This window comes from Hyperolius riggenbachi, chromosome 11 (genome assembly GCF_040937935.1).
Source record: "Hyperolius riggenbachi isolate aHypRig1 chromosome 11, aHypRig1.pri, whole genome shotgun sequence".
In the NCBI taxonomy this organism is placed as follows: Eukaryota; Metazoa; Chordata; class Amphibia; order Anura; family Hyperoliidae; genus Hyperolius; species Hyperolius riggenbachi.
Window position 1 is genome coordinate 98,434,605 of NC_090656.1, and position 16,467 is coordinate 98,451,071.

General features: G+C 39.7%; 23 non-coding genes across 23 annotated transcripts; all 23 read left to right on the forward strand.

The window, feature by feature from the left end:
* The first annotated feature begins 466 nt into the window (after nucleotides 1–466).
* TRNAT-CGU (transfer RNA threonine (anticodon CGU)) lies at nucleotides 467–540 on the forward strand. The gene has a single exon. It is a non-coding gene; the product is annotated as a tRNA-Thr (tRNA).
* A 551-nt stretch (nucleotides 541–1,091) lies between these two features.
* Nucleotides 1,092–1,165, forward strand: TRNAT-CGU (transfer RNA threonine (anticodon CGU)). The gene has a single exon. It is a non-coding gene; the product is annotated as a tRNA-Thr (tRNA).
* Nucleotides 1,166–1,785: 620 nt separating this feature from the next.
* Nucleotides 1,786–1,859, forward strand: TRNAT-CGU (transfer RNA threonine (anticodon CGU)). Its single transcript has one exon. It is a non-coding gene; the product is annotated as a tRNA-Thr (tRNA).
* Nucleotides 1,860–2,480: 621 nt separating this feature from the next.
* TRNAT-CGU (transfer RNA threonine (anticodon CGU)) lies at nucleotides 2,481–2,554 on the forward strand. The gene has a single exon. It is a non-coding gene; the product is annotated as a tRNA-Thr (tRNA).
* A 621-nt stretch (nucleotides 2,555–3,175) lies between these two features.
* On the forward strand, nucleotides 3,176–3,249 carry TRNAT-CGU (transfer RNA threonine (anticodon CGU)). The gene has a single exon. It is a non-coding gene; the product is annotated as a tRNA-Thr (tRNA).
* A 620-nt stretch (nucleotides 3,250–3,869) lies between these two features.
* On the forward strand, nucleotides 3,870–3,943 carry TRNAT-CGU (transfer RNA threonine (anticodon CGU)). Its single transcript has one exon. It is a non-coding gene; the product is annotated as a tRNA-Thr (tRNA).
* A 621-nt stretch (nucleotides 3,944–4,564) lies between these two features.
* TRNAT-CGU (transfer RNA threonine (anticodon CGU)) lies at nucleotides 4,565–4,638 on the forward strand. Its single transcript has one exon. It is a non-coding gene; the product is annotated as a tRNA-Thr (tRNA).
* Nucleotides 4,639–5,189: 551 nt separating this feature from the next.
* On the forward strand, nucleotides 5,190–5,263 carry TRNAT-CGU (transfer RNA threonine (anticodon CGU)). Its single transcript has one exon. It is a non-coding gene; the product is annotated as a tRNA-Thr (tRNA).
* Nucleotides 5,264–5,884: 621 nt separating this feature from the next.
* TRNAT-CGU (transfer RNA threonine (anticodon CGU)) lies at nucleotides 5,885–5,958 on the forward strand. The gene has a single exon. It is a non-coding gene; the product is annotated as a tRNA-Thr (tRNA).
* A 621-nt stretch (nucleotides 5,959–6,579) lies between these two features.
* TRNAT-CGU (transfer RNA threonine (anticodon CGU)) lies at nucleotides 6,580–6,653 on the forward strand. Its single transcript has one exon. It is a non-coding gene; the product is annotated as a tRNA-Thr (tRNA).
* Nucleotides 6,654–7,274: 621 nt separating this feature from the next.
* TRNAT-CGU (transfer RNA threonine (anticodon CGU)) lies at nucleotides 7,275–7,348 on the forward strand. The gene has a single exon. It is a non-coding gene; the product is annotated as a tRNA-Thr (tRNA).
* Nucleotides 7,349–8,664: 1,316 nt separating this feature from the next.
* On the forward strand, nucleotides 8,665–8,738 carry TRNAT-CGU (transfer RNA threonine (anticodon CGU)). The gene has a single exon. It is a non-coding gene; the product is annotated as a tRNA-Thr (tRNA).
* Nucleotides 8,739–9,358: 620 nt separating this feature from the next.
* Nucleotides 9,359–9,432, forward strand: TRNAT-CGU (transfer RNA threonine (anticodon CGU)). The gene has a single exon. It is a non-coding gene; the product is annotated as a tRNA-Thr (tRNA).
* Nucleotides 9,433–9,983: 551 nt separating this feature from the next.
* On the forward strand, nucleotides 9,984–10,057 carry TRNAT-CGU (transfer RNA threonine (anticodon CGU)). The gene has a single exon. It is a non-coding gene; the product is annotated as a tRNA-Thr (tRNA).
* A 621-nt stretch (nucleotides 10,058–10,678) lies between these two features.
* TRNAT-CGU (transfer RNA threonine (anticodon CGU)) lies at nucleotides 10,679–10,752 on the forward strand. Its single transcript has one exon. It is a non-coding gene; the product is annotated as a tRNA-Thr (tRNA).
* A 621-nt stretch (nucleotides 10,753–11,373) lies between these two features.
* Nucleotides 11,374–11,447, forward strand: TRNAT-CGU (transfer RNA threonine (anticodon CGU)). Its single transcript has one exon. It is a non-coding gene; the product is annotated as a tRNA-Thr (tRNA).
* Nucleotides 11,448–12,068: 621 nt separating this feature from the next.
* TRNAT-CGU (transfer RNA threonine (anticodon CGU)) lies at nucleotides 12,069–12,142 on the forward strand. Its single transcript has one exon. It is a non-coding gene; the product is annotated as a tRNA-Thr (tRNA).
* Nucleotides 12,143–12,694: 552 nt separating this feature from the next.
* Nucleotides 12,695–12,768, forward strand: TRNAT-CGU (transfer RNA threonine (anticodon CGU)). The gene has a single exon. It is a non-coding gene; the product is annotated as a tRNA-Thr (tRNA).
* A 620-nt stretch (nucleotides 12,769–13,388) lies between these two features.
* Nucleotides 13,389–13,462, forward strand: TRNAT-CGU (transfer RNA threonine (anticodon CGU)). Its single transcript has one exon. It is a non-coding gene; the product is annotated as a tRNA-Thr (tRNA).
* Nucleotides 13,463–14,013: 551 nt separating this feature from the next.
* TRNAT-CGU (transfer RNA threonine (anticodon CGU)) lies at nucleotides 14,014–14,087 on the forward strand. Its single transcript has one exon. It is a non-coding gene; the product is annotated as a tRNA-Thr (tRNA).
* A 621-nt stretch (nucleotides 14,088–14,708) lies between these two features.
* TRNAT-CGU (transfer RNA threonine (anticodon CGU)) lies at nucleotides 14,709–14,782 on the forward strand. Its single transcript has one exon. It is a non-coding gene; the product is annotated as a tRNA-Thr (tRNA).
* Nucleotides 14,783–15,403: 621 nt separating this feature from the next.
* On the forward strand, nucleotides 15,404–15,477 carry TRNAT-CGU (transfer RNA threonine (anticodon CGU)). Its single transcript has one exon. It is a non-coding gene; the product is annotated as a tRNA-Thr (tRNA).
* Nucleotides 15,478–16,098: 621 nt separating this feature from the next.
* Nucleotides 16,099–16,172, forward strand: TRNAT-CGU (transfer RNA threonine (anticodon CGU)). Its single transcript has one exon. It is a non-coding gene; the product is annotated as a tRNA-Thr (tRNA).
* The last annotated feature ends 295 nt before the right edge of the window (nucleotides 16,173–16,467 follow it).

Below are 16,467 nucleotides of genomic sequence, written 5' to 3' on the forward strand. Positions count from 1 at the left end.
AGTTTGGTTTGACGTACTACCTTCCATCTCTGACAATAGGTAAAGGTCACTAACAAGTCTTTTGGGATGCTATACTCAACATGGATGGGAGCTTAACCCGCACTTGCCTAGCCAAGACTTCTTCAAGTAAAATTTCTGCTTCTACAAGAAGAAACATTGTATAAAACTTAATTACTAAGCCACAGCACCTACATGAAATATAATAGTGACTGGCTTCTGTGGCACAAAACTCATCGGTTTTGCCACAGCTTTCATTATCATAATTTGGAAGTTGCACAACATTCTTTTCAACAATTTTGTCCTAAAAGTTTTCCATTCCCTTTTAGGTGGACTATGTGTATACTCTTAGGCAGGGAAAAGTAGGCCTGAAAAACTATTGAAAAAAAATGTTAAAAAACTGAGAATGCAAATGCAAAGAAAAAAGAGTGCTGTGTCACAATAACCAATAACTGCTAATCAGCGTATGGGTGCTGTGGCTTAGTTGGTTAAAGCGCCTGTCTCGTAAACAGGAGATCCTGAGTTCAACTCTCAGCAGTGCCTTTGCTCATCTTATTATCACCAAGTCATTGCCTGCTGTTTACATCCCAGATTTTCGGGATCACATCTTTGAGCTTCACCCATATTTGCTCACAGGAAACTTGCATTCGCTATGTCCACTGTTTCCACCACATCTGAACAAAGACATTTTCTTATCAGTTTGGTTTGATGTACTACCTTCCATCTCCGACAATAGGTAAAGGTCACTAACAAGTCTTTTGGGATGCTATACTCAACATGGATGGGAGCTTAACCCGCACTTGCCTAGCCAAGACTTCTTCAAGTAAAATTTCTGCTTCTACAAGAAGGCACAAAACTCATCTGTTTTGCCACAGCTTTCATTATCATATTTTGGAAGTTGCACAACATTCTTTTCAACAATTTTGTCCTAAAAGTTTTCCATTCCCTTTTAGGTGGACTATGTGTATACTCTTAGGCAGGGAAAAGTAGGCCTGAAAAACTATTGAAAAAAAAATGTTAAAAAACTGAGAATGCAAATGCAAAGAAAAAAGAGTGCTGTGCCACAATAACCAATAACTGCTAATCAGCGTATGGGTGCTGTGGCTTAGTTGGTTAAAGCGCCTGTCTCGTAAACAGGAGATCCTGAGTTCAAGTCTCAGCCGTGCCTTTGCTCATCTTATTATCACCAAGTCATTGCCTGCTGTTTACATCCCAGATTTTCGGGATCACGTCTTTGAGCTTCACCCATATTTGCTCACAGGAAACTTGCATCCCCTATGCCCACTGTTTCCACCACATCTGAACAAAGACATTTTCTTATCAGTTTGGTTTGACGTACTACCTTCCATCTCTGACAATAGGTAAAGGTCACTAACAAGTCTTTTGGGATGCTATACTCAACATGGATGGGAGCTTAACCCGCACTTGCCTAGCCAAGACTTCTTCAAGTAAAATTTCTGCTTCTACAAGAAGAAACATTGTATAAAACTTAATTACTAAGCCACAGCACCTACATGAAATATAATAGTGACTGGCTTCTGTGGCACAAAGCTCATCGGTTTTGCCACAGCTTTCATTATCATATTTTGGAAGTTGCACAACATTCTTTTCAACAATTTTGTCCTAAAAGTTTTCCATTCCCTTTTAGGTGGACTATGTGTATACTCTTAGGCAGGGAAAAGTAGGCCTGAAAAACTATTGAAAAAAAATGTTACAAAACTGAGAATGCAAATGCAAAGAAAAAAGAGTGCTGTGCCACAATAACCAATAACTGCTAAGCAGCGTATGGGTGCTGTGGCTTATTTGGGTAAAGCGCCTGTCTCGTAAACAGGAGATCCTGAGTTCAACTCTCAGCAGTGCCTTTGCTCATCTTATTATCACCAAGTCATTGCCTGCTGTTTACATCCCAGATTTTCGGGATCACGTCTTTGAGCTTCACTCATATTTGCTCACAGGAAACTTGCATCCCCTATGCCCACTGTTTCCACCACATCTGAACAAAGACATTTTCTTATCAGTTTGGTTTGACGTACTACCTTCCATCTCTGACAATAGGTAAAGGTCACTAACAAGTCTTTTGGGATGCTATACTCAACATGGATGGGAGCTTAACCCGCACTTGCCTAGCCAAGACTTCTTCAAGTAAAATTTCTGCTTCTACAAGAAGAAACATTGTATAAAACTTAATTACTAAGCCACAGCACCTACATGAAATATAATAGTGACTGGCTTCTGTGGCACAAAACTCATCGGTTTTGCCACAGCTTTCATTATCATAATTTGGAAGTTGCACAACATTCTTTTCAACAATTTTGTCCTAAAAGTTTTCCATTCCCTTTTAGGTGGACTATGTGTATACTCTTAGGCAGGGAAAAGTAGGCCTGAAAAACTATTGAAAAAAAAATGTTAAAAAACTGAGAATGCAAATGCAAAGAAAAAAGAGTGCTGTGTCACAATAACCAATAACTGCTAATCAGCGTATGGGTGCTGTGGCTTAGTTGGTTAAAGCGCCTGTCTCGTAAACAGGAGATCCTGAGTTCAAGTCTCAGCCGTGCCTTTGCTCATCTTATTATCACCAAGTCATTGCCTGCTGTTTACATCCCAGATTTTCGGGATCACGACTTTGAGCTTCACACATATTTGCTCACAGGAAACTTGCATCCCCTATGCCCACTGTTTCCACCACATCTGAACAAAGACATTTTCTTATCAGTTTAGTTTGACGTACTACCTTCCATCTCTGACAATAGGTAAAGGTCACTAACAAGTCTTTTGGGATGCTATACTCAACATGGATGGGAGCTTAACCCGCACTTGCCTAGCCAAGACTTCTTCAAGTAAAATTGCTGCTTCTACAAGAAGAAACATTGTATAAAACTTAATTACTAAGCCACAGCACCTACATGAAATATAATAGTGACTGGCTTCTGTGGCACAAAACTCATCTGTTTTGCCACAGCTTTCATTATCATATTTTGGAAGTTGCACAACATTCTTTTCAACAATTTTGTCCTAAAAGTTTTCCATTCCCTTTTAGGTGGACTATGTGTATACTCTTAGGCAGGGAAAAGTAGGCCTGAAAAACTATTGAAAAAAAAATGTTACAAAACTGAGAATGCAAATGCAAAGAAAAAAGAGTGCTGTGAAACAATAACCAATAACTGCTAAGCAGCGTATGGGTGCTGTGGCTTAGTTGGTTAAAGCGCCTGTCTCGTAAACAGGAGATCCTGAGTTCAACTCTCAGCAGTGCCTTTGCTCATCTTATTATCACCAAGTCATTGCCTGCTGTTTACATCCCAGATTTTCGGGATCACGTCTTTGAGCTTCACCCATATTTGCTCACAGGAAACTTGCATCCCCTATGCCCACTGTTTCCACCACATCTGAACAAAGACATTTTCTTATCAGTTTGGTTTGACGTACTACCTTCCATCTCTGACAATAGGTAAAGGTCACTAACAAGTCTTTTGGGATGCTATACTCAACATGGATGGGAGCTTAACCCGCACTTGCCTAGCCAAGACTTCTTCAAGTAAAATTTCTGCTTCTACAAGAAGAAACATTGTATAAAACTTAATTACTAAGCCACAGCACCTACATGAAATATAATAGTGACTGGCTTCTGTGGCACAAAGCTCATCGGTTTTGCCACAGCTTTCATTATCATATTTTGGAAGTTGCACAACATTCTTTTCAACAATTTTGTCCTAAAAGTTTTCCATTCCCTTTTAGGTGGACTATGTGTATACTCTTAGGCAGGGAAAAGTAGGCCTGAAAAACTATTGAAAAAAAATGTTACAAAACTGAGAATGCAAATGCAAAGAAAAAAGAGTGCTGTGCCACAATAACCAATAACTGCTAAGCAGCGTATGGGTGCTGTGGCTTATTTGGGTAAAGCGCCTGTCTCGTAAACAGGAGATCCTGAGTTCAACTCTCAGCAGTGCCTTTGCTCATCTTATTATCACCAAGTCATTGCCTGCTGTTTACATCCCAGATTTTCGGGATCACGTCTTTGAGCTTCACTCATATTTGCTCACAGGAAACTTGCATCCCCTATGCCCACTGTTTCCACCACATCTGAACAAAGACATTTTCTTATCAGTTTGGTTTGACGTACTACCTTCCATCTCTGACAATAGGTAAAGGTCACTAACAAGTCTTTTGGGATGCTATACTCAACATGGATGGGAGCTTAACCCGCACTTGCCTAGCCAAGACTTCTTCAAGTAAAATTTCTGCTTCTACAAGAAGAAACATTGTATAAAACTTAATTACTAAGCCACAGCACCTACATGAAATATAATAGTGACTGGCTTCTGTGGCACAAAACTCATCGGTTTTGCCACAGCTTTCATTATCATAATTTGGAAGTTGCACAACATTCTTTTCAACAATTTTGTCCTAAAAGTTTTCCATTCCCTTTTAGGTGGACTATGTGTATACTCTTAGGCAGGGAAAAGTAGGCCTGAAAAACTATTGAAAAAAAAATGTTAAAAAACTGAGAATGCAAATGCAAAGAAAAAAGAGTGCTGTGTCACAATAACCAATAACTGCTAATCAGCGTATGGGGGCTGTGGCTTAGTTGGTTAAAGCGCCTGTCTCGTAAACAGGAGATCCTGAGTTCAACTCTCAGCAGTGCCTTTGCTCATCTTATTATCACCAAGTCATTGCCTGCTGTTTACATCCCAGATTTTCGGGATCACATCTTTGAGCTTCACCCATATTTGCTCACAGGAAACTTGCATTCGCTATGTCCACTGTTTCCACCACATCTGAACAAAGACATTTTCTTATCAGTTTGGTTTGATGTACTACCTTCCATCTCCGACAATAGGTAAAGGTCACTAACAAGTCTTTTGGGATGCTATACTCAACATGGATGGGAGCTTAACCCGCACTTGCCTAGCCAAGACTTCTTCAAGTAAAATTTCTGCTTCTACAAGAAGGCACAAAACTCATCTGTTTTGCCACAGCTTTCATTATCATATTTTGGAAGTTGCACAACATTCTTTTCAACAATTTTGTCCTAAAAGTTTTCCATTCCCTTTTAGGTGGACTATGTGTATACTCTTAGGCAGGGAAAAGTAGGCCTGAAAAACTATTGAAAAAAAAATGTTAAAAAACTGAGAATGCAAATGCAAAGAAAAAAGAGTGCTGTGCCACAATAACCAATAACTGCTAATCAGCGTATGGGTGCTTTGGCTTAGTTGGTTAAAGCGCCTGTCTCGTAAACAGGAGATCCTGAGTTCAACTCTCAGCAGTGCCTTTGCTCATCTTATTATCACCAAGTCATTGCCTGCTGTTTACATCCCAGATTTTCGGGATCACGACTTTGAGCTTCACACATATTTGCTCACAGGAAACTTGCATCCCCTATGCCCACTGTTTCCACCACATCTGAACAAAGACATTTTCTTATCAGTTTGGTTTGACGTACTACCTTCCATCTCTGACAATAGGTAAAGGTCACTAACAAGTCTTTTGGGATGCTATACTCAACATGGATGGGAGCTTAACCCGCACTTGCCTAGCCAAGACTTCTTCAAGTAAAATTGCTGCTTCTACAAGAAGAAACATTGTATAAAACTTAATTACTAAGCCACAGCACCTACATGAAATATAATAGTGACTGGCTTCTGTGGCACAAAACTCATCTGTTTTGCCACAGCTTTCATTATCATATTTTGGAAGTTGCACAACATTCTTTTCAACAATTTTGTCCTAAAAGTTTTCCATTCCCTTTTAGGTGGACTATGTGTATACTCTTAGGCAGGGAAAAGTAGGCCTGAAAAACTATTGAAAAAAAAATGTTACAAAACTGAGAATGCAAATGCAAAGAAAAAAGAGTGCTGTGAAACAATAACCAATAACTGCTAAGCAGCGTATGGGTGCTGTGGCTTAGTTGGTTAAAGCGCCTGTCTCGTAAACAGGAGATCCTGAGTTCAACTCTCAGCAGTGCCTTTGCTCATCTTATTATCACCAAGTCATTGCCTGCTGTTTACATCCCAGATTTTCGGGATCACGACTTTGAGCTTCACACATATTTGCTCACAGGAAACTTGCATCCCCTATGCCCACTGTTTCCACCACATCTGAACAAAGACATTTTCTTATCAGTTTGGTTTGACGTACTACCTTCCATCTCTGACAATAGGTAAAGGTCACTAACAAGTCTTTTGGGATGCTATACTCAACATGGATGGGAGCTTAACCCGCACTTGCCTAGCCAAGACTTCTTCAAGTAAAATTGCTGCTTCTACAAGAAGAAACATTGTATAAAACTTAATTACTAAGCCACAGCACCTACATGAAATATAATAGTGACTGGCTTCTGTGGCACAAAACTCATCTGTTTTGCCACAGCTTTCATTATCATATTTTGGAAGTTGCACAACATTCTTTTCAACAATTTTGTCCTAAAAGTTTTCCATTCCCTTTTAGGTGGACTATGTGTATACTCTTAGGCAGGGAAAAGTAGGCCTGAAAAACTATTGAAAAAAAAATGTTACAAAACTGAGAATGCAAATGCAAAGAAAAAAGAGTGCTGTGAAACAATAACCAATAACTGCTAAGCAGCGTATGGGTGCTGTGGCTTAGTTGGTTAAAGCGCCTGTCTCGTAAACAGGAGATCCTGAGTTCAACTCTCAGCAGTGCCTTTGCTCATCTTATTATCACCAAGTCATTGCCTGCTGTTTACATCCCAGATTTTCGGGATCACGTCTTTGAGCTTCACCCATATTTGCTCACAGGAAACTTGCATCCCCTATGCCCACTGTTTCCACCACATCTGAACAAAGACATTTTCTTATCAGTTTGGTTTGACGTACTACCTTCCATCTCTGACAATAGGTAAAGGTCACTAACAAGTCTTTTGGGATGCTATACTCAACATGGATGGGAGCTTAACCCGCACTTGCCTAGCCAAGACTTCTTCAAGTAAAATTTCTGCTTCTACAAGAAGAAACATTGTATAAAACTTAATTACTAAGCCACAGCACCTACATGAAATATAATAGTGACTGGCTTCTGTGGCACAAAGCTCATCGGTTTTGCCACAGCTTTCATTATCATATTTTGGAAGTTGCACAACATTCTTTTCAACAATTTTGTCCTAAAAGTTTTCCATTCCCTTTTAGGTGGACTATGTGTATACTCTTAGGCAGGGAAAAGTAGGCCTGAAAAACTATTGAAAAAAAAATGTTACAAAACTGAGAATGCAAATGCAAAGAAAAAAGAGTGCTGTGCCACAATAACCAATTACTGCTAAGCAGCGTATGGGTGCTGTGGCTTAGTTGGTTAAAGCGCCTGTCTCGTAAACAGGAGATCCTGAGTTCAACTCTCAGCAGTGCCTTTGCTCATCTTATTATCACCAAGTCATTGCTTGCTGTTTACATCCCAGATTTTCGGGATCACGTCTTTGAGCTTCACTCATATTTGCTCACAGGAAACTTGCATCCCCTATGCCCACTGTTTCCACCACATCTGAACTAAGACATTTTCTTATCAGTTTGGTTTGACGTACTACCTTCCATCTCTGACAATAGGTAAAGGTCACTAACAAGTCTTTTGGGATGCTATACTCAACATGGATGGGAGCTTAACCCGCACTTGCCTAGCCAAGACTTCTTCAAGTAAAATTTCTGCTTCTACAAGAAGAAACATTGTATAAAACTTAATTACTAAGCCACAGCACCTACATGAAATATAATAGTGACTGGCTTCTGTGACACAAAACTCATCGGTTTTGCCACAGCTTTCATTATCATATTTTGGAAGTTGCACAACATTCTTTTCAACAATTTTGTCCTAAAAGTTTTCCATTCCCTTTTAGGTGGACTATGTGTATACTCTTAGGCAGGGAAAAGTAGGCCTGAAAAACTATTGAAAAAAAAATGTTACAAAACTGAGAATGCAAATGCAAAGAAAAAAGAGTGCTGTGAAACAATAACCAATAACTGCTAAGCAGCGTATGGGTGCTGTGGCTTATTTGGTTAAAGCGCCTGTCTCGTAAACAGGAGATCCTGAGTTCAACTCTCTGCAGTGCCTTTGCTCATCTTATTATCACCAAGTCATTGCCTGCTGTTTACATCCCAGATTTTCGGGATCACGTCTTTGAGCTTCACTCATATTTGCTCACAGGAAACTTGCATCCCCTATGCCCACTGTTTCCACCACATCTGAACAAAGACATTTTCTTATCAGTTTGGTTTGACGTACTACCTTCCATCTCTGACAATAGGTAAAGGTCACTAACAAGTCTTTTGGGATGCTATACTCAACATGGATGGGAGCTTAACCCGCACTTGCCTAGCCAAGACTTCTTCAAGTAAAATTTCTGCTTCTACAAGAAGAAACATTGTATAAAACTTAATTACTAAGCCACAGCACCTACATGAAATATAATAGTGACTGGCTTCTGTGGCACAAAACTCATCGGTTTTGCCACAGCTTTCATTATCATAATTTGGAAGTTGCACAACATTCTTTTCAACAATTTTGTCCTAAAAGTTTTCCATTCCCTTTTAGGTGGACTATGTGTATACTCTTAGGCAGGGAAAAGTAGGCCTGAAAAACTATTGAAAAAAAAATGTTACAAAACTGAGAATGCAAATGCAAAGAAAAAAGAGTGCTGTGAAACAATAACCAATAACTGCTAAGCAGCGTATGGGTGCTGTGGCTTAGTTGGTTAAAGCGCCTGTCTCGTAAACAGGAGATCCTGAGTTCAACTCTCAGCAGTGCCTTTGCTCATCTTATTATCACCAAGTCATTGCCTGCTGTTTACATCCCAGATTTTCGGGATCACGTCTTTGAGCTTCACCCATATTTGCTCACAGGAAACTTGCATCCCCTATGCCCACTGTTTCCACCACATCTGAACAAAGACATTTTCTTATCAGTTTGGTTTGACGTACTACCTTCCATCTCTGACAATAGGTAAAGGTCACTAACAAGTCTTTTGGGATGCTATACTCAACATGGATGGGAGCTTAACCCGCACTTGCCTAGCCAAGACTTCTTCAAGTAAAATTTCTGCTTCTACAAGAAGAAACATTGTATAAAACTTAATTACTAAGCCACAGCACCTACATGAAATATAATAGTGACTGGCTTCTGTGGCACAAAGCTCATCGGTTTTGCCACAGCTTTCATTATCATATTTTGGAAGTTGCACAACATTCTTTTCAACAATTTTGTCCTAAAAGTTTTCCATTCCCTTTTAGGTGGACTATGTGTATACTCTTAGGCAGGGAAAAGTAGGCCTGAAAAACTATTGAAAAAAAATGTTACAAAACTGAGAATGCAAATGCAAAGAAAAAAGAGTGCTGTGCCACAATAACCAATAACTGCTAAGCAGCGTATGGGTGCTGTGGCTTAGTTGGTTAAAGCGCCTGTCTCGTAAACAGGAGATCCTGAGTTCAACTCTCAGCAGTGCCTTTGCTCATCTTATTATCACCAAGTCATTGCCTGCTGTTTACATCCCAGATTTTCGGGATCACATCTTTGAGCTTCACCCATATTTGCTCACAGGAAACTTGCATTCGCTATGTCCACTGTTTCCACCACATCTGAACAAAGACATTTTCTTATCAGTTTGGTTTGATGTACTACCTTCCATCTCCGACAATAGGTAAAGGTCACTAACAAGTCTTTTGGGATGCTATACTCAACATGGATGGGAGCTTAACCCGCACTTGCCTAGCCAAGACTTCTTCAAGTAAAATTTCTGCTTCTACAAGAAGGCACAAAACTCATCTGTTTTGCCACAGCTTTCATTATCATATTTTGGAAGTTGCACAACATTCTTTTCAACAATTTTGTCCTAAAAGTTTTCCATTCCCTTTTAGGTGGACTATGTGTATACTCTTAGGCAGGGAAAAGTAGGCCTGAAAAACTATTGAAAAAAAAATGTTAAAAAACTGAGAATGCAAATGCAAAGAAAAAAGAGTGCTGTGCCACAATAACCAATAACTGCTAATCAGCGTATGGGTGCTGTGGCTTAGTTGGTTAAAGCGCCTGTCTCGTAAACAGGAGATCCTGAGTTCAACTCTCAGCAGTGCCTTTGCTCATCTTATTATCACCAAGTCATTGCCTGCTGTTTACATCCCAGATTTTCGGGATCACGACTTTGAGCATCACACATATTTGCTCACAGGAAACTTGCATCCCCTATGCCCACTGTTTCCACCACATCTGAACAAAGACATTTTCTTATCAGTTTGGTTTGACGTACTACCTTCCATCTCTGACAATAGGTAAAGGTCACTAACAAGTCTTTTGGGATGCTATACTCAACATGGATGGGAGCTTAACCTGCACTTGCCTAGCCAAGACTTCTTCAAGTAAAATTGCTGCTTCTACAAGAAGAAACATTGTATAAAACTTAATTACTAAGCCACAGCACCTACATGAAATATAATAGTGACTGGCTTCTGTGGCACAAAACTCATCTGTTTTGCCACAGCTTTCATTATCATATTTTGGAAGTTGCACAACATTCTTTTCAACAATTTTGTCCTAAAAGTTTTCCATTCCCTTTTAGGTGGACTATGTGTATACTCTTAGGCAGGGAAAAGTAGGCCTGAAAAACTATTGAAAAAAAAATGTTACAAAACTGAGAATGCAAATGCAAAGAAAAAAGAGTGCTGTGAAACAATAACCAATAACTACTAAGCAGCATATGGGTGCTGTGGCTTAGTTGGTTAAAGCGCCTGTCTCGTAAACAGGAGATCCTGAGTTCAACTCTCAGCAGTGCCTTTGCTCATCTTATTATCACCAAGTCATTGCCTGCTGTTTACATCCCAGATTTTCGGGATCACGTCTTTGAGCTTCACCCATATTTGCTCACAGGAAACTTGCATCCCCTATGCCCACTGTTTCCACCACATCTGAACAAAGACATTTTCTTATCAGTTTGGTTTGACGTACTACCTTCCATCTCTGACAATAGGTAAAGGTCACTAACAAGTCTTTTGGGATGCTATACTCAACATGGATGGGAGCTTAACCCGCACTTGCCTAGCCAAGACTTCTTCAAGTAAAATTTCTGCTTCTACAAGAAGAAACATTGTATAAAACTTAATTACTAAGCCACAGCACCTACATGAAATATAATAGTGACTGGCTTCTGTGGCACAAAGCTCATCGGTTTTGCCACAGCTTTCATTATCATATTTTGGAAGTTGCACAACATTCTTTTCAACAATTTTGTCCTAAAAGTTTTCCATTCCCTTTTAGGTGGACTATGTGTATACTCTTAGGCAGGGAAAAGTAGGCCTGAAAAACTATTGAAAAAAAAATGTTACAAAACTGAGAATGCAAATGCAAAGAAAAAAGAGTGCTGTGCCACAATAACCAATAACTGCTAAGCAGCGTATGGGTGCTGTGGCTTATTTGGGTAAAGCGCCTGTCTCGTAAACAGGAGATCCTGAGTTCAACTCTCAGCAGTGCCTTTGCTCATCTTATTATCACCAAGTCATTGCCTGCTGTTTACATCCCAGATTTTCGGGATCACGTCTTTGAGCTTCACTCATATTTGCTCACAGGAAACTTGCATCCCCTATGCCCACTGTTTCCACCACATCTGAACAAAGACATTTTCTTATCAGTTTGGTTTGACGTACTACCTTCCATCTCTGACAATAGGTAAAGGTCACTAACAAGTCTTTTGGGATGCTATACTCAACATGGATGGGAGCTTAACCCGCACTTGCCTAGCCAAGACTTCTTCAAGTAAAATTTCTGCTTCTACAAGAAGAAACATTGTATAAAACTTAATTACTAAGCCACAGCACCTACATGAAATATAATAGTGACTGGCTTCTGTGGCACAAAACTCATCGGTTTTGCCACAGCTTTCATTATCATAATTTGGAAGTTGCACAACATTCTTTTCAACAATTTTGTCCTAAAAGTTTTCCATTCCCTTTTAGGTGGACTATGTGTATACTCTTAGGCAGGGAAAAGTAGGCCTGAAAAACTATTGAAAAAAAAATGTTAAAAAACTGAGAATGCAAATGCAAAGAAAAAAGAGTGCTGTGTCACAATAACCAATAACTGCTAATCAGCGTATGGGTGCTGTGGCTTAGTTGGTTAAAGCGCCTGTCTCGTAAACAGGAGATCTTGAGTTCAACTCTCAGCAGTGCCTTTGCTCATCTTATTATCACCAAGTCATTGCCTGCTGTTTACATCCCAGATTTTCGGGATCACATCTTTGAGCTTCACCCATATTTGCTCACAGGAAACTTGCATTCGCTATGTCCACTGTTTCCACCACATCTGAACAAAGACATTTTCTTATCAGTTTGGTTTGATGTACTACCTTCCATCTCCGACAATAGGTAAAGGTCACTAACAAGTCTTTTGGGATGCTATACTCAACATGGATGGGAGCTTAACCCGCACTTGCCTAGCCAAGACTTCTTCAAGTAAAATTTCTGCTTCTACAAGAAGGCACAAAACTCATCTGTTTTGCCACAGCTTTCATTATCATATTTTGGAAGTTGCACAACATTCTTTTCAACAATTTTGTCCTAAAAGTTTTCCATTCCCTTTTAGGTGGACTATGTGTATACTCTTAGGCAGGGAAAAGTAGGCCTGAAAAACTATTGAAAAAAAAAATGTTAAAAAACTGAGAATGCAAATGCAAAGAAAAAAGAGTGCTGTGCCACAATAACCAATAACTGCTAATCAGCGTATGGGTGCTGTGGCTTAGTTGGTTAAAGCGCCTGTCTCGTAAACAGGAGATCCTGAGTTCAACTCTCAGCAGTGCCTTTGCTCATCTTATTATCACCAAGTCATTGCCTGCTGTTTACATCCCAGATTTTCGGGATCACGACTTTGAGCTTCACACATATTTGCTCACAGGAAACTTGCATCCCCTATGCCCACTGTTTCCACCACATCTTAACAAAGACATTTTCTTATCAGTTTGGTTTGACGTACTACCTTCCATCTCTGACAATAGGTAAAGGTCACTAACAAGTCTTTTGGGATGCTATACTCAACATGGATGGGAGCTTAACCCGCACTTGCCTAGCCAAGACTTCTTCAAGTAAAATTTCTGCTTCTACAAGAAGAAACATTGTATAAAACTTAATTACTAAGCCACAGCACCTACATGAAATATAATAGTGACTGGCTTCTGTGGCACAAAACTCATCGGTTTTGCCACAGCTTTCATTATCATATTTTGGAAGTTGCACAACATTCTTTTCAACAATTTTGTCCTAAAAGTTTTCCATTCCCTTTTAGGTGGACTATGTGTATACTCTTAGGCAGGGAAAAGTAGGCCTGAAAAACTATTGAAAAAAAATGTTACAAAACTGAGAATGCAAATGCAAAGAAAAAAGAGTGCTGTGCCACAATAACCAATAACTGCTAAGCAGCGTATGGGTGCTGTGGCTTAGTTGGTTAAAGCGCCTGTCTCGTAAACAGGAGATCCTGAGTTCAACTCTCAGCAGTGCCTTTGCTCATCTTATTATCACCAAGTCATTGCCTGCTGTTTACATCCCAGATTTTCGGGATCACATCTTTGAGCTTCACCCATATTTGCTCACAGGAAACTTGCATTCGCTATGTCCACTGTTTCCACCACATCTGAACAAAGACATTTTCTTATCAGTTTGGTTTGATGTACTACCTTCCATCTCCGACAATAGGTAAAGGTCACTAACAAGTCTTTTGGGATGCTATACTCAACATGGATGGGAGCTTAACCCGCACTTGCCTAGCCAAGACTTCTTCAAGTAAAATTTCTGCTTCTACAAGAAGGCACAAAACTCATCTGTTTTGCCACAGCTTTCATTATCATATTTTGGAAGTTGCACAACATTCTTTTCAACAATTTTGTCCTAAAAGTTTTCCATTCCCTTTTAGGTGGACTATGTGTATACTCTTAGGCAGGGAAAAGTAGGCCTGAAAAACTATTGAAAAAAAAATGTTAAAAAACTGAGAATGCAAATGCAAAGAAAAAAGAGTGCTGTGCCACAATAACCAATAACTGCTAATCAGCGTATGGGTGCTGTGGCTTAGTTGGTTAAAGCGCCTGTCTCGTAAACAGGAGATCCTGAGTTCAACTCTCAGCAGTGCCTTTGCTCATCTTATTATCACCAAGTCATTGCCTGCTGTTTACATCCCAGATTTTCGGGATCACGACTTTGAGCATCACACATATTTGCTCACAGGAAACTTGCATCCCCTATGCCCACTGTTTCCACCACATCTGAACAAAGACATTTTCTTATCAGTTTGGTTTGACGTACTACCTTCCATCTCTGACAATAGGTAAAGGTCACTAACAAGTCTTTTGGGATGCTATACTCAACATGGATGGGAGCTTAACCTGCACTTGCCTAGCCAAGACTTCTTCAAGTAAAATTGCTGCTTCTACAAGAAGAAACATTGTATAAAACTTAATTACTAAGCCACAGCACCTACATGAAATATAATAGTGACTGGCTTCTGTGGCACAAAACTCATCTGTTTTGCCACAGCTTTCATTATCATATTTTGGAAGTTGCACAACATTCTTTTCAACAATTTTGTCCTAAAAGTTTTCCATTCCCTTTTAGGTGGACTATGTGTATACTCTTAGGCAGGGAAAAGTAGGCCTGAAAAACTATTGAAAAAAAAATGTTACAAAACTGAGAATGCAAATGCAAAGAAAAAAGAGTGCTGTGAAACAATAACCAATAACTACTAAGCAGCATATGGGTGCTGTGGCTTAGTTGGTTAAAGCGCCTGTCTCGTAAACAGGAGATCCTGAGTTCAACTCTCAGCAGTGCCTTTGCTCATCTTATTATCACCAAGTCATTGCCTGCTGTTTACATCCCAGATTTTCGGGATCACGTCTTTGAGCTTCACCCATATTTGCTCACAGGAAACTTGCATCCCCTATGCCCACTGTTTCCACCACATCTGAACAAAGACATTTTCTTATCAGTTTGGTTTGACGTACTACCTTCCATCTCTGACAATAGGTAAAGGTCACTAACAAGTCTTTTGGGATGCTATACTCAACATGGATGGGAGCTTAACCCGCACTTGCCTAGCCAAGACTTCTTCAAGTAAAATTTCTGCTTCTACAAGAAGAAACATTGTATAAAACTTAATTACTAAGCCACAGCACCTACATGAAATATAATAGTGACTGGCTTCTGTGGCACAAAGCTCATCGGTTTTGCCACAGCTTTCATTATCATATTTTGGAAGTTGCACAACATTCTTTTCAACAATTTTGTCCTAAAAGTTTTCCATTCCCTTTTAGGTGGACTATGTGTATACTCTTAGGCAGGGAAAAGTAGGCCTGAAAAACTATTGAAAAAAAAATGTTACAAAACTGAGAATGCAAATGCAAAGAAAAAAGAGTGCTGTGCCACAATAACCAATAACTGCTAAGCAGCGTATGGGTGCTGTGGCTTATTTGGGTAAAGCGCCTGTCTCGTAAACAGGAGATCCTGAGTTCAACTCTCAGCAGTGCCTTTGCTCATCTTATTATCACCAAGTCATTGCCTGCTGTTTACATCCCAGATTTTCGGGATCACGTCTTTGAGCTTCACTCATATTTGCTCACAGGAAACTTGCATCCCCTATGCCCACTGTTTCCACCACATCTGAACAAAGACATTTTCTTATCAGTTTGGTTTGACGTACTACCTTCCATCTCTGACAATAGGTAAAGGTCACTAACAAGTCTTTTGGGATGCTATACTCAACATGGATGGGAGCTTAACCCGCACTTGCCTAGCCAAGACTTCTTCAAGTAAAATTTCTGCTTCTACAAGAAGAAACATTGTATAAAACTTAATTACTAAGCCACAGCACCTACATGAAATATAATAGTGACTGGCTTCTGTGGCACAAAACTCATCGGTTTTGCCACAGCTTTCATTATCATAATTTGGAAGTTGCACAACATTCTTTTCAACAATTTTGTCCTAAAAGTTTTCCATTCCCTTTTAGGTGGACTATGTGTATACTCTTAGGCAGGGAAAAGTAGGCCTGAAAAACTATTGAAAAAAAAATGTTAAAAAACTGAGAATGCAAATGCAAAGAAAAAAGAGTGCTGTGTCACAATAACCAATAACTGCTAATCAGCGTATGGGTGCTGTGGCTTAGTTGGTTAAAGCGCCTGTCTCGTAAACAGGAGATCCTGAGTTCAACTCTCAGCAGTGCCTTTGCTCATCTTATTATCACCAAGTCATTGCCTGCTGTTTACATCCCAGATTTTCGGGATCACATCTTTGAGCTTCACCCATATTTGCTCACAGGAAACTTGCATTCGCTATGTCCACTGTTTCCACCACATCTGAACAAAGACATTTTCTTATCAGTTTGGTTTGATGTACTACCTTCCATCTCCGACAATAGGTAAAGGTCACTAACAAGTCTTTTGGGATGCTATACTCAACATGGATGGGAGCTTAACCCGCACTTGCCTAGCCAAGACTTCTTCAAGTAAAATTTCTGCTT